This window comes from Equus quagga, chromosome 8, assembly GCF_021613505.1.
Source record: "Equus quagga isolate Etosha38 chromosome 8, UCLA_HA_Equagga_1.0, whole genome shotgun sequence".
Classification (NCBI taxonomy): domain Eukaryota; kingdom Metazoa; phylum Chordata; class Mammalia; order Perissodactyla; family Equidae; genus Equus; species Equus quagga.
Window position 1 is genome coordinate 87,703,279 of NC_060274.1, and position 16,286 is coordinate 87,719,564.

The window sequence follows — 16,286 nt, forward strand, 5'->3', positions numbered from 1 at the left end:
GAAGTGGAGCGCACAAACTTAACCACTCAGCCACAAGGCCAGCCCCATTCCTCTACTTTTTAGTATGTGGGTTGTCACCACAGCATGGCTGCCAACAAGTGTAGGTCCGTGCCAGGAACTGAACCCAGGCCACTGAAGAGGAGCACTCCAAACTTAACCACTAGGCCACGAGGCTGGCCCACAAGCATTTTTAAAAAGCAAAAATTATGAAAAATTTTATACCTGTGAATTTGGAAACTCAGACACAAAGGATAATTTCCTAAAAAAATTCAAGTTATTAAAACTAAATCAGGGGCCAGCCCCGTGGCCAAGTGGTTAAGTTTGCACGCTCCACTTCGGTGGCCTAGGGTTTCACTGGTTCAGATCCTGGGCGCGGACATGGCACCGCTCATCAAGCCATGCTGAGGTGACATCCCACATGGCACAACTAGAAGGACCCACAACTAAAAATATACAACTATGTACTAGGGGGCTTTGGGGAGAAAAAGGAAAAATAAAATCTTTAAAAAAAAAAAACTAAATCAAGAAACGAAAAAACCAAATAGATTTATGAACATTAGATAAATTGCATCAGTAGCCAAGTCTACCTATAAACAAAATACACAACATATTCTTTCAGAGAAGTTCTACCAAACCTTCAAGGAATAAGTAGATAATCCTTCTCTCATGCAAACTGCTCTAGAGTACAGAAAAAGACGACAAGTTCTCTAACTTATTTTATGAGGCTAGGATATCTCAAAAGCAAGAAAAGTCAAGGTAAGAATTGAAAATTATAAAATGATTTCCTTTGTAATCTTAGATTCCAAAATTCTAAATAAAATACCAGCAAATGGAATCCTGAAATGTGTATTAAAATATTTCAAGACAGAGTTGAGTATATATCAGGAATACAAGATTGTTTAATGATAAAAACAATCTATTAAGGAATCTGCCCTGTTAGCAAGGTGAAGAAGGAGAAAAAATATGATTATTTCAATAATGCAGAAATACCATTTGCTAAAACTCAACATTCATTCAAAATTTTAAAGCCTCTCAGTTAATCTGGAATAAAAGAGACTCCACTGACTTGATAAAGGGTACCTAGAAAATAACCTACAACAATCCTTCACGGTGAATCACTAGAAATTAAGTACAAGACGGTGGTATCTGCTATCAGTTTTCCTTTCTCTGAAGTTTGATAGTTTTTCTGGAGGGCTTCCCCATTGGTTTTCAAAGCCAGAAAAGCCAGGTATTATGGGTCTTGTCTCAGCTCTGCTGAATCTAAAGGCTGGGATACCTATTGGGGCACAAATATCCCACTCAGATCCCCCTCCTCCTCTGGGAAAACCTTCATACCTTTAAGATTGCTTCTGGCAGGGCCGGCCCAGTGGCACAGCAGTTGAGTGCGCACGTTCTGCTTTGGTGGCCCAGGGTTCCCCAGTTTGAATCCTGGGTGTGGACATGGCACCGCTTGGCAAAAGCCATGCTGTGGTAGGTGTCCCACATATAAAGTAGAGGAAGATGGGCATGGATGTTAGCTCAGGGCCAGGCTTCCTCAGAAAAAAGAGGAGGACTGACAGATGTTAGCTCAGGCCTAATCTTCCTGGGGGGAAAAAAAAAAAAGATTGCTTCTGGCTGTGAAGCGCCATGGCTAGGATGTGGTTTTTTGCTCAGCAGAGGTATATTTCTGCCTCTTCCACCCTTGTCAGTTTTGTTCCTTGTTGTGGGGGTTCTTTTCATCCAGTTTCCAGATGTCTCTCAGAGGAAACTGTTCCACAGGTAGTTGTAGATTTATGTCCGTGAGAGGATGTGAGTTCAGAGTCTTCCCACGCTGCTGCCATGTCCCCAGAATCCCCTGCTACCAGTTTTTTAATTTGAATATTGTGCTGAAGGTCTTAGAAGATTAAGACAAGTAAGAGAAATGAAAAGATATTCATTGAAAAGGAAGGAAAAGAATTGTCATTACTTGCAGATGATTTGAGTACCCATATGGAAAATCTACCAAAAATTGAAACCAGTGAGAGTTCAGCAAAGTTGCTAGAATATAAAATCAGTATATAAATATCAATAGTATTCCTATACACCACCAACACACTCAGAAAACGTAATTAATATAAGAAATTGTTCTCAATAGCAAGAAAAATTATAACTCTATAAGGTATTTATAAAGGAAATTATAAATCAGAACCTTGTATTTAAGATTTATCCATGGAGGGGCTGGCCTGGTGGCATTGTGGTTAGGCTCGTGTGCTCCAGTTCGGCAGCCTGAGGTTTGCAGATTTGGATCCTAGGCGTGGACCTAGCACTGCTGGTTAAGCCACACTGTGGTGGCATCCCACACAAAATAGAGGAAGATTTGCACAGGTGTTAGTTCAGCAACAATCTTCCTCAAGCAAAAAAAAAAGAAGAAGATTGGCAACATAAATTAGCTCAGGGCCAATCTTCCTCACACACACAAAATAAAGATTTATCCATGGAGACAGATGCGATTCTAGTTCATTCACTTAATTCCTATGTAGTATCCCATAATCTATTGATAGTATAATTTATTTATCCATTCTCTTGTTTCATGGACATTTCAATGGTTTTCAATTTTTTTCTGTTATGAACAATGCTGCTGCAACAAAACAGTTTTAATAAGTAGTTCCTTGTGTGTATATGCAAGATTCTTTTCTAAGATATTTCTAGAAGAATTGTTCATGCATGGATTTTGACACATTTTCAACTTTTTTAGATATTGTCAACTTGCTCTCCAAAGTGATTTTACCAATTTACACTCTCACCAGCAGTGTATACATGTTCTAGTCACTCTAATTCCTCCTTAACCCTTGGTGTTGTCACACTTGTTCCATTTTTCCCTCCAAACCTATGGTTATTAATGCCCTCTCATTGCAAATTCCACAAGAATGTACGCTCCCTAGGAACTGTAACTGTTTTTCTTCCTTGCTGTTTCCTCAGGGCTAGAATTGGGCCCATCCAATTGTAGGGACTCATATTTGTGGAGGGAATGGGTGGAGAAAGAATCACTAGTGAGGCTGAGCATCCTTGATGTTTTTATTACTGACCAGTATGTTAGAGAGGAAGCTCAAGGTGTGGGAAACAAGACTATCATTACACTCATTTTTAAAATTTCAATCTGAAATCAGCATGTCAACTGAGGGGATAGTAAAAATCACTCTGTTTTTGACAGATAGAGACTATCAAACTGTTAAAATGAGGGCAACACTGACCATGCAAGCACTAGAAAAGGCCCTGGGCCTAGGAATCCAAAGACCTCAGCCTACTCCCCTTCCAACTAGTAGGATTACAACTTCATCCATACGGGCAGATTACTCCCTGACTCTCAAGTGCCCTCATCTTTTATTATTATTTTTTTTTTCGGTGAGAAGATTGGCCCTGAGCTAACATCTGTGCCAATCTTCCTCTATTTTGTATGTGGGATGCTGTCACAGCATGGCTTGATGAGCAGTGTGTAGGTCTGCGCCCAGGCTCCAAACCTGCAAACCCCAGGCCGCCAAAGTGGAGCATGCGAACTTAACCACTATGCCATTGGGCCAGCCCCAAGTGTCCTCATCTTAAAATAGAGATGATGATGATAATACCCATTTGGAATCCTGAGAAAAGAGCACACTGTTTACTAACTAGATCTTAACACAAAAATAGCAACCACCATCTAACCTCAGACACACCACAGAAAATGCCCCAGTTGGCACAAAAACATCCTTACATCACAGGTGTAGTTGGAATCTACTCTATGATTCATCCTTGATCCTTCCAGCAATGTCTCAAATCCGAAGCTTCCAATTAGCTGGCCTTTCTCAGACACTCTCATTCCAGTCCTGCTCCCTGCTGTTCTATCTGCCAACCCTCTCAACTATGCCACCTGGAAGCCCTGTTTGGCCAAGCACAAGCCACCATATCCCATCAACCTATTCACTGATTAGTCACTGAACTTTGTTCCCTCCCAAGGACACTTCTGTCCTGAGCTGCCCTCATAAGAAGGTTCTTCATTCTCCCACCCTCTATGCACTGCAGGGCTGAGACATGGCCACTAGCTTGTGGCAAGCCCAAGTTTTCTGGGGAATGAATATTATAAAATTTGGGGACTCTTTTTAAGAAAAACATTAAAAAATTATAAATATAAACATTTTGTGTTCTATCTCTCATCTTGCTGGTCACTCTGCCACATTCGTTGAGGACATGGGAATCTCTAAATGACTACAATATGAAGGAGGGGGTGACTCATCCAAAATCTGAGCCTCTCAGATTCTTCCTCAACACCAGTGACCTTCACCCCCACAGCACTGCAGCAAACCACTACTAGGCCACAATGTGGAGCAAGTGCTCCAACTCAGAAATCCTAAACTTAAAATTTCCATTGTCTGACCATATCCCCCTCCTCTAGCTCTTTCATTCTCATGTAGAAGACTGCCACCACTTTTTCTTCATTTGATCAGCTCCTTTCTGGCATTACTTATTTTCTCTTCCTAACTATATGCTAGGCCACTAAATAGAGTGAGGTGAGGCACCAACGGTGCAAAATTTAAGGAGGCCCTCACACTCAGGGGCAATGCAAGTGCAGGGTATACATTATGTGCTATGACATATTACTTTAATTTCTCACCATTGCACTGAACTTTCTTGAACCTTGACTTTTCTTCCCATAAGCCTTGCAAAACCAGTCTCGATCCATCTAACAATTCAGTGTCTCTCCCAAGAGACTGAATATGACTGAGCAAGTGACATATCACTGCAGATGAGGGCCAATATAAACTACTGGTCCCCACCCCAGGTCAGCCCTCAATTCTACCAGCAACCCTTTTGCTGTCTGTAAATTACCGCTTTTTCCATTCCCTACAGCAATGTGGCAGACATTGGTAGTTGTCTGCTCAGTTAATACCCATTCTCTTCCTTAGTCACAGAATCCCAGTTTATTCCAAGTGGCAATATGCCCAGCTAAAAAATCATTTCAGCCAGGGGAAGTCAATGTGGTACAATCTGAAGTCGCATGGGTCTTCTGGTAAGTCTCCTTAAGAGCAAAACTGGTAACTTAGCAGAAGCTGCTGTGTGCCCTTTCTACTCTTTTTCACCCTTTCCCTACTAATCCCCCTGCTTTATACTTGGAACTGGCATTTTGGAACAGGGGCAATTTGAAGATGAAAGCCAGTGCTAACAATGGTAGAGTAGAAAGAGAGAAGATTGGGTTCTTTGTGACAGCAAGGAGCTACCAGACCAGCTGTAGATGGCATGCTCCAGACTTCTTTATGTGAAAGAAAAACTTTTATCTAGTTTCAGCCACTGCTATTTCTGGTCAAACACAATTGCTACCTAATTAATGCAGTCAGTCATCTCACATTTTCAATGCTCCCTGCAAATCTTATTCCTGCTCTCCTACAATGAAAAAAATCAAGGTCATCAGATGCTAATATACTTAAATTCCTGCCTTCAGGACTTCATTTCCCTTCTGTCTCAACCTCTTTGTTCTGTCCAAGCAAAGCATTGTAACCAGGCTTACCTACTCTCCCCTTTTGCCTCCTCAGAATATCCTCCTAACATCCCTTCTCCCTCCACCATCTGTGACATCTCCTGGTCTCTCCATTCAAGCAATAAAATACTTAAATCTTTATCTTTGAAAAATAAAACAAAAAAGCCAAATCCTCCTTACCACTCCACGACTCCCGTTAACTACCACCCTACGTCTTTTCCTTCTCTCACATGAAAAGAAAGAGTAGTCTGTATTTGCCAGGTTCACTTTCAAAGTGTCCATCCATCATCCATGCAACTAGAAGACAACTTCCCGTCCCACCACTTTCCCATATCAACGGCGTCCTAATAGCCAGAGCCCCTTCTCCCAGGTTTTACTCTCAGCAGCATCAAGCATGCTTGAGGGCCCCTCCCGTGTGAATTGTGAATCTTCCTCCTCGCTGGCCTGTGCTCTGTCCAGGTTGGCCTCCTCCTTCCTCTCTCCTTCTGCTCGGTCAGCGGCTTTAGGTCCCAGGAGGGAAGGAGACCAGGAGCTCGGAGGAGCGAAGAGAACCTGCCCCGACTCAACACACGCAAACGGAGGGGGCAGTCCCGCAGCATGAGGGAACTGCTCTGTCCTCTGGAAGAACAGATACCAGGGCGTCTAAACGCATGAAGGATGCGCAGAAGAGAGAATTAAGCGCACACGGAGCAGTACCCCACGCTGCCAGGTCTCAGCGCACCAGGGTTTCTTCCCGCGCCTTCAGGCGGGGCGGCCTTGCACATGGCGCATGCGCGGGCGAAGGGTGACGGGCGGCGCCTGCGCAACAGGCAGCACGTGCTGGCCCCGCGGCGCAGGTAAAGGCAGACGCCAGTGCAAGAGCTGCCGTACACACTCCGGTTGCAGAGGTTAGACGAGCGTGCCTTGGTGTGTTACCGTAGACCTTCCCAGTCGCAGACGTCGAACTAGAGCAGGTCGGGACGCAGAACGCGGGACAGGATCGTGTGGGGTGAGCGGTGATGCTCACCCTGGCTTTCGGGGGAGGTGAGGGGCTCCTCGGTGGCCGGGTGGGGTGAGCCGTGGGGAAGGAGAGCTGAGCCCCGGGAATGGAGTGCTCAGGACTCGGGACGGGCGGGCACGCTGGAGAGGCTGAGGACCAGCGTGGTGCGGGCCGGGCCTGAGCCGCCCTCGAGCACAGCGCCGTGCGGGTCCCCTCCAGGGCCTCCAGGCCTCAGTCATCCCTCGGTGCTGCAGCCCCGGGAGCCTCGACCTGTCCAGGCACGACCGTGGGCCCGGCGTCTCGGCGCCGCTCCCTGGTCGTAAACGCAGTGCAGCCCTCTGTCCCCGATCCCGGGCGAGAGGGAAGAGAAGCTGAGGACCCTGCCGGCCAGGCTGCGGTTCCAAGGGAGACTAGGATGACGTCTCTACCCTCCCGGCATTTCACAGAGCTCAGCGCGACGGTCCTTTCCTAAATACCAACATGTGTTTTTCAGCCTACAAAATGAACTCTTCTTCGGAAAACCACGCACTTTTTGAGGGCAATAACACCAGACCCTTTTTCTATGTACACGCCATGGGCCAGCATCCTTGCCCGAGTCCCTGGTACCAGAATCTCGCCTACAGCCCGTTCCCTATTCCTGGGGCAGGTAAGAGGTTTAGTGGGCTTGGGAACCCTCCCTGTAAACCAGTGCCTGAAGGTTTTCTACTGCTTTTCTCCATTACCTCCCTTTCCTGCCCCTGTCCTGACACAAGAGGGATTGGGGTAGCACACAGGGGCAGTGTTTGAAGTTCCCGTTATTAGGAGAGATTTGGAGTCTAGCTCTAGGCCAGGTACTGTACTAAATACTAGAAATAGATTCTCCCGGAGACCTGTCAGCAGCCCCATGAGCTACGTATTATTGCTCTTCTTGCTTCCCAAATGACGGCACTGAGGCTGGAGAGTCAGTGACTTGCTCAGGGTCACACAGTAGTCAACTCCAAATGTCCTTATGTTCGGAGACTAGTCTGATTGGAAGAGGTACTTTAGGGCTCCTAGTCCTGTAATGTTTTCAACAAAGCTGAAGATTCTAAAAGCTACTATGTTGAGGTCAACAAGTACTCTGGGGGAAGAATGCCGAGCAAGACTTCAAAGTGTTTGGAAGGTGGATATCTGGGATCTCGTTGAGTACATGGTTTACTGTAAAGGGCAGGGGCTCTAGGCAGGGTGGAGGCCTCCAGGGGGTGAGTCTCCCTTCCCACACCTCCAGTAGCAAAGATAGTGTGTACCCTGCTGTGGATAAGGCATGCTGTGTACCTTATGCAACTGTTTTCCAAGTAGAAAACCAGGTGTAATGAGGAGCACTTTTGAGTTCATCAGTCACTGCTCCCAGCTGGGTGGTAGAATCTTTAATTCATCCATAGAGCTGTTGGCGGCAGCCATTTCAAAGTTGCAGTGGGACCGAGAAGGAATTCTGCCAGTATATGGCCTGTGGACTTCAGTCCTTCACTCTGTCTCCAGAGTGACTGTCTACCTGGCAGATTTTGGAGGTACATGTCCCCGTGAGCCAATTCTTTAGAGAAGTTTTTCTTTATATAAACCGTTGGCTGTTTTCTCTGGAGAGCTCTAACAGATGTTGAAATGCTATTTTGAAGTGGTGCAGAGGAAGAAATTGTATGAGAAAAACCCTTGAGTACAGAGGGTGGGAAATTCCTGAGAGAAATACATATTGTATCTTCAACATTCTTTGAATTAAAAGGCTGAGATTCTATACCTCTGTGGTTTTACCACGCCATTCCCCTTAAGGTTTAAAATATTTGTCCTTTGGTGGTCAGGCTAGTTTAGCTTGTGGAGTTTGAGTCCCTTAAAATATTTGTCCTTTAAAGTTGGGGTTTAGGAGAATTAAAGTAGTGAGTACTGGCAGCAGGAATGGGATTTTTTTTTTTTTATTGCAACCTAACAGATTTTGGTGAAAAAATAAATGTATAGGATTTATTGTCTTGTGTAACCTGGAATTCCAAAAGTGAAGCCACTTCAGGCTGCTAGATAGGGAATCAAAGGATATAAACCATTTTTGAGTCTCTATCTCCTTCTCTCTAGGTTTTGACTTTTTCTGTGTTGGCCTCATTCTCTGCCATCATTTCAAAGTGACAAACAGGGTCACAGCATTTCCAGGCCTGTAATGATTTTATGGCTAGTGTTCCCAAAGAAGAGCCCTCTCTTCCAGTAGTTTCAGCAAGAATTCAAAGCTGATTCTCCTTGGTCTGGCTTGGTCGCATGCCCTCCGTTTTAATTACCAAGCCAGGGAGATGGACTTGTCTTCTAGACCAGTCTAGGTTATCTGCCCCATGTTGAAGGTGGTGTGAGCCTATCCTATACCATTTGGACAGAGAAGGTCTGTCGTTTTTCAGAGGACCTTGGGAGCCTATTACCACAAGGAGATAGAATGGATGCTGGGTACAGAAAAGATGTTGACTATAGATTCACTGAAGATAATTTACATCGTTTTTGGATAGAGTTAGTGAGCTACGAAGTGAGAGGAATGTATTAGAAGTTGTTAAATAGCTTGATGAAATTGTGTAGTAAACAGCATGACAGTGTCATGGCCCAGGTGTACAGACGTTCCTTGAGTGAATACAAGATGAATTCAGTTGAGCAAGTGGACTCAAAGCATTCTGGTTGTGTTAACCTACAGGTCAGCTTCTCATGGCCTGTTTTATACCTAGTTGTTTTAACTAGAAATTATTTAGAATTAGAGATGTAACTGCTCTCTGAATTACAGAACATCTTTCCAGTTGAAACTGGCTTAAATTATTTTTTATTGAAAAAGTAACCAAATATATGTGGTTAAAAGTTAAAATAGTGTACAAGCATAGAATGAGGTCTTTCCGTTACAATGCCTTTTCCCAGTCTCCCAGTCCCCCCTCCTGAGGCAAAAGCTGTTGCCAGTTATTTGGTTATTTTTCCATGTATAGTCTATGTATATTCTCTACCTCTTTTTATTAGGGTTTATTTTTTAGAGCAGTTTTAGGTTCCTAGCAACATGAAGCAGAAGGTAGATTTCCCATATACCCTCAACCACGCAAAGCCTCCCCCATTATCAGCATCCTCCGCCAGAGTGGTACGTTTGTTACAATCAGTGAATCTACAGTGACACATGATCACCTGAAGACCATAGGTTACACTACAGTTCACTCTTGGTGCTGTACTTTCTGTGGGTTTGGATAAATGCATAATGACAGGTGTCTACCATTATAGTAGTCTACTGAATAGTTTTACTGCCCTAAAAATCCTCTACTCTGCCTATTCATGCCTCCATCCTTCCTAACCCCTGATAACCACCAATAGTCTTACTGTCTCCATAACTTCACCTGTTCTGGAAAGTCATATCATTGGAATCATACAGTATGTGGCTTTTTCAGTTTGGCTTCTTTTACATAGTAATATGCACTTAATGTGTTTTCATAACTTGATAACTCATTTGTTTTTACTGATGAATAATATTACATTTTCTGAATGTACTGCACTTTATATATCTACTCACCCACCTAATCTTGGTTGCTTCCAGGTTTTGGCAAGAGTATATCTAATTTTGTAAGAAACTGCCAAACTGTCGTCCAGAGCAGCTGCACCATTTTGCTTTGCCACCAGCAATGACAAAGAGTTCTCATTGATCCACATCCTCTCCAGCATTTGGTGTTGTCAGTGTTCAGGCTTTTAGCCGCTCTAATACATACGTAGTGGTATCTCATTGCTTTAATTTGTGATTCCCTACTGACATAATTCTGCAGAGCATCTTTTCATATGTTTATTTGCCATTTATATATCTTTGGTGAGATGTCTGTTAAGATCTGGCCTCTTTTTTACTTGAGTTGTTCTCTTAATGTTTTAAGAGTTCTTTGTATATTTTGGATAACGGTCCTCTATCAGATATGTCTTTTGCAAATATTTTCTCCCAGTCTGTGGGTTGTCTTCTCATTCACTTGACAGTGTCTTTTGCAGAGGTTTTAATTTGAATGAAGTCCAGCTTATCATTTTTTGCATGGATTGTGCCATTGGTGTTGTATCTAAAAAGTCATCACCATAGCAAGGTCATCTAGGTTTTCTCTTGTGTTGTCTTCTGGGAGGTTTATAGTTTTGAGTTTTACATTTGCGTCTGTGATCCATCGTGAGTTAATATTTGTGAAGGGTGTAAGGTCTGTGTCTAGACTCATTGTTTGCATGTGGATGTCCAGTTGTTCCAGGATCATTTGTTGAAAGACTGTCTTTGCTCCATTGTATTGCCTTTGCTACTTTGTCAAAGGTCAGTTGACTATACTGATTTGGGTCTGTTTGTGGGCTCTCTGTTCGGTTCCATTGATCTATTTGTAATTTCTTCCTTAAATGTTTGGTAGAATTCACCAGTGAGCCCCTCCAGTCCTGGTGCTTTCTATTTTGGAAGTTTATTAGTTATTGACTCAATTTCTTTAATATAGGCCTACACAGATCGTCCATTTCTTCTTGTGTGAGTTTTGGCAAATTTTGTCTTCCAAGGAATTGGTCCATTTTATCTAGGTTATGAAATTTGTGGGAATAGAGTTCATGGTATTCCTTTATCTTTTTAATGTCCATGGGATTTGTAGTGATGTACTCTCTTTCATTTCTGATATTAGTAATTTGTGTCTTCTCTTTTTTACTTAATTAGCCTGGCTAGAGGCTTAATCACCTTTATTGATCTTTTCAATGAATCAGCTTTTGGTTTTGTTGTCTCTATTTTAGATTTCTTGTTTTCAATTTAGTTGATTCTGCTCTAATTTTTATTTCTTTTCTTCTTACTTTGGATTTAATTTGCTGTTCATTTTCTAGTTTCCTAAGTTAGATGCTAGATGATTGATTTTCTGATCTTTTTTAAGACAGTCATGCATCACTTAACGATGGGCTATGTTCTGAGAAACACATCTTAGATGATTTCATTGTTGTGCGAACATCATAGAATGGGAATAAAATTGCCACGTGAAAATGTGTCTCATTAACTTGAGGATTATTTTTGGCTGATTATTTTTAAGAAACTAAAGACTCAGAGAAGTTTTTCTTGTTACTTCATTCTTAAGTGCCTAAAAGAATTCAGATTAAAAAAACCTGTCCCAGAAAGTGAGCTATCACTTTAGCATAATATGAACTAGGTGGTAGACAGGGAGGAACCTAGAAAAGCCTGTTTGATGGGCTCCTGTTCTCCTGTTTCTCTGTGGCCAAATACTTGTTTTCCCAATGTTTGCTCATTTTCACCTACCTGTGAATTGCCTTCCTTACCTTTGGAGTCCCTGACTTTCCCCACCCCCAACATCTTCTTTTGTCTTTGGCTCAGGATAATATTTAGGGTGAGAGCTTCAGCCATTTTGGCGAGTTACTCAGTTTTCCTGGGTTTCTCCTATGTATATATGTTATTAATCTTTTGTTTGTTTTTCTCCTGTTAATCTGTCTCATGTCAATTTAATTCTCAGACCAGCCAAAAGAATTTAGAAGGGGAGAGGAAAATTTCTTCCTCACCTACAGTACTTACACAAGCCTAGGTGGCATAGCCTATTACACACCTATGCTACATGGTACTAATCTTATGGGACTACCATCATATATGCAGTCCATCATTGACCGAAACATTGTTATGTGGTGCATGATTGCATACGCATTCAATGCTGTAAATTTCCTTCTAAGCACTGCTTTCATGCTGTTCAACAAATTTTAACGAGTTGTATTTTCATTTAGTTCAAAGTACTTTTTAATTTCTCCTGAGGTTTCTTCATTCAATCATGTGTTATTTAGTAGTGTGTTTAATCTACAAGTATTTTGGGATTTTCCAGCTCTTTTTGTTTTCTACATTAATTTAGTTGTGGTCTAAGAGCAGACGTTGTATAATTAACATACTTTTCAATTTGTAAAAGTGTGTTTTATGCCCCACTGTGTGGTCTGTCTTGGCAAATGTTCCATGTGAGTATGAGACCAATGTGTATTCTTTGTGAATGAAGTAGTCTATAGATGTCAGTCAAAGTTGGCTGATGGTGCTGTTGAGTTCAACTGTGTCATGACTGATTTTTTTACCTCCTGCATCTGTGCATTTCTGATAGGGGAGTGTTAAGTCTTTAACGATAATAATGGATTAATCTCTTTGTCCGTGCAGTTCTCTCACTTGTTGCCCCATGTAGTATCACCGTCTGTTAGGGGAATACAGTTTAAAGATTGTTAAATCTCAGTGAAGGATTGACCTTTTATGTAATGCCCCTCTTTATCCCGGATCACTTACCTTGCTCTGAAGTCTGCTCTGTCTGAAATAAACACAGCTTCTCCCACTTTCTTTTGATTAGTGTTAGCATGGTACATGTTTCTCCATCCACTTAGTTTTAATTGCTGTCTTAATTTTAAAGTGAGTTTTTATACCCAACAGTATTTGTCTTTCAGTATGCCTTGTGGTGTTTTCTTGATCACCAGTCTTTCTGTACTGGATGAAAGGAACTGCTCTAAACAGGTCTTTAGTAATGTGGTATGTTCTTGGAGCTGGGGAAGGGAATCATAGTCCTATGGTTATCAAAGGGCTATGATTAGGTCTCAGTCTTTTAATGAGATTGTGCCTTTGGACTGTGAACTACACATATGCTTCAATTCTCCCCACCCACTGAGTTGGGAAGGGTGCTAGAGTGGGCTGGAGATAATTATTTCCTTTTCCCCAAGTCACTGAGGAGCTGATTAACTATTACTCCTGAGGGCCAACCTGGTTAAGAAGAGTGGAGTGCTTCTGGTGTATATGCAGTGGTTTCTTTTCCCCTCTCTCGGCGAGAAGCACAGGGGATTTTTTTTCCCCTAGGTTTACTGTGAGAAACTGGTTGAACTACTGCAGGTAAAACTCAGAAAAGCATGTGGGGGTCCCCCTATGCCTGGGTCCCCTGAAATTTTTAACTCTCGGACTTGCTGACCCTGAGCCCACAATTTGTCAGTAAGACTTCAGGTTTCCCTACCCTACTCCTAGTTCCTGTGGAGTTTTCATCTCTTGGGTTTGTGCTCCTGTGAGCTGTGATTGTATTCATGTCTCTTCAATATTGAGGGTAGCAATTTGCCCTGTAACCTCACTGCTGTGACAGATCTAAGAAGAGTTCTTGATTTTTCAGTTCAACTTTTTTTACTTCATTAGGAATGAGTAACTTCCAAGCTTCATACATATTCAGAATGAGGAAGTCGACCACTTTGTAATATTAGTTGGACATGCAGTACGCGGTGCAGTCCAACTGAAATAGGGGGCTGAATTTGAATAAATACTAAATTCTTTTTGTCTCAGTGTCCTCCTTTGTATAGGATGAATTAGGTTGTTTTTTGCCATTGGCCAGCATCTCCCCATTTCTGCCACCACCCAGCCCCTGGCAACCACCGTTCTATTCTCTGTTTCTATAAGTTCATCTTTTCTAGATTTTACATATAAGTAAGATCATACAGCGTTTGTCTTTCTCTGTCCAGCTGATTTCTCTTATCAAAATGCCCTCAAGGTCCATCTGTTGTTGCAAATGGCAGGATTTCCTTTTCTAACAAAATGAATTAGGTTTTGGTAGCAGTTGGAAGGGAGCAGGGGAAGGAGGATGTCCTAGAAAAGGGAAGAGAAGTTGGCATAATGGAGAAACCCACACATGACTGGAGCCTACAGCTTACTCTTAATGGGAGAGTATTGAGAGAATACAGTGAGAAACCAGATAATGAAGGTCTTTATGGCATTCTAAGGTATATGGTCATTGTTCTGCATTTCCTGACAGGCAATGGTAAGCCATTCAAATACTGTAACTGGAGTGAGGGATCAAAGTTGGGTCAGAAAGATTGTTCTGGAAGCAGTATGGGTTACCGACCTGTGAGATGGTCAGGGATGGGTCAAGAAAGTTACTAGTAAATATATGGGTAAAAACTTGGAGAGGACTTCAAGTCCTTTGCATTGGTAACAGAAGAGGGAAGGCATTTATGAAGAGTAGACATAGGTTTTGTTTAGGGAGAGAGAAAAAAACAACTTTAATACCTATTTTTTGCAGTGGGTGACTGGATAGCGGTCCTGTGATGGTTTCTAGTGGCAGAGATCTGCTATTAAGGTATTTTGTCGTACTGTCTTAGACAGTACAATGTGTATTGTGGGATTTTTATCAGGGAAGTTATCTGACACTGTAGTTACATGAATTTCATTCTTTTGGCTTCTAAACTCTTAAAACAATGCTGAAATCCAAGCTGAGACTTCTTTCCTTTCTTTCATTAGAGGAAAAAAACCCCAAATGCTTGTACAGATATATTATTCCAGGTATGGGAGGCACTTTGATACATTCCTCAGCAGTGAAATTGAGTTCGTAAGATCAACCTCACAATATTGAGTAAATCGCCTCATGAGCACTGATTTGAGTATAACTATTGCTTCTTCTATAAACTTAGTAGAAGTTTTATCTTAACTTCATTTGTCAGTTATATAAACCTGTCTTGCAAAACCAAATGGCATTCCCAAAAATGTATTTGTATGAGAGAAATGCCTGGAATTATTAACACCATTGCAATGATTACCTCTGAAGAATTCAAATGGGAGAAGATGTGTGTGTTAAAGGATAGTGCTGAATTGTAGATTTAGAAAGGTTTTTAAATCCAAAGGACTTTTGTTTCCATTTGTTCTGTAAGGCCTGGCATGAATTAGCCTTTCTGAAGCGATGACAACCTAAATTATGCTTAGTGGTAGTCGGTCTCTTTTAAAAAGAGTCACTAAATATGGGTGATGTTTGTGATATGCCGACTAACTGATATGGCCTAGGAACTAACCAGTGAGTACAGATGCCTACTCTAGTGCTGAAGAGGGGTCCCAGAGGCCACTGTTACAGTCATTGCCCCTTCATTTGTTGAATCCTGGGAATATCCAAGGAGGAACTGGGGGCATTAGTTACCAAGTGACATGGAAGAAATTCAACATTTTAATTGGTACAGCCATATAGGTGCATATTGGCTGCAAGAGACAAAATGACTAGCTACTGTATTCTCTTTCTAGGTTTCAGAAATGGAGGTCTGTATTTCCCATATTCAGTGGTACTCAATGAATATCCTGGCTTTCTTGTACCTCAGTCCCCATTGCCCACTACACTTAACCGAAGACCCATATTCCCTGTGTTTTGTAATCCAGCACAATTCCGGCACTATAGTGGCTATGGAAAAAAAATGAAAACAAAAGAGACTCAAACTGAACCTCAGCAGGCTGAAAACATGAGCAAAAAACAAGACATCCACTCAGAAGTCAATGGCCATGACACAGGTAGGGTGACCAGTATCCCTGCTACTAATGTTGACATCGAAACTGACAACATTCCTGCAAAAACAGTTGGGGCTCTGTCTTCTGTTGCCCAGAAGAGGGAGCTACTTGATAAGAGCCCTTCTAATAATGCTGTTAATAGAAACACGCCTCACAGAAGCTTTACATCTGAGAAAGAGAAAATGAGGATAGAACAGGGTGAAGGATCCCCTGTAATACAGTTCCGGAAGACTTTGAAAGAAATCATGCGTTTGCTTGACCTAGCATATGGTGAAGCTGTGCCAGAGAACATGGTGCAGCAAAATGAGATTTCACAGAGTTCATGTGAAAGTAGGGGTATGCTCTGTAACCCTCATGAGGATGAAGATGGCATTACATATGAAGATGAACAAAGAGCTGTTCCGTTGGAGTACCATCTTGATATTGTAAGGCATAATGAGATGTCAAAGTCAGGATTAACCATGGAAGTGAACTTGGATAAAGAAAAGAAGGGATTCTCAGCTGTTCCCCAAATCCTGCCATCTCCAGATGAAGTAAAAGGTGAAGATGAGATCCAGAATACCTTGATCTCAAAATTGTGCCAGTCT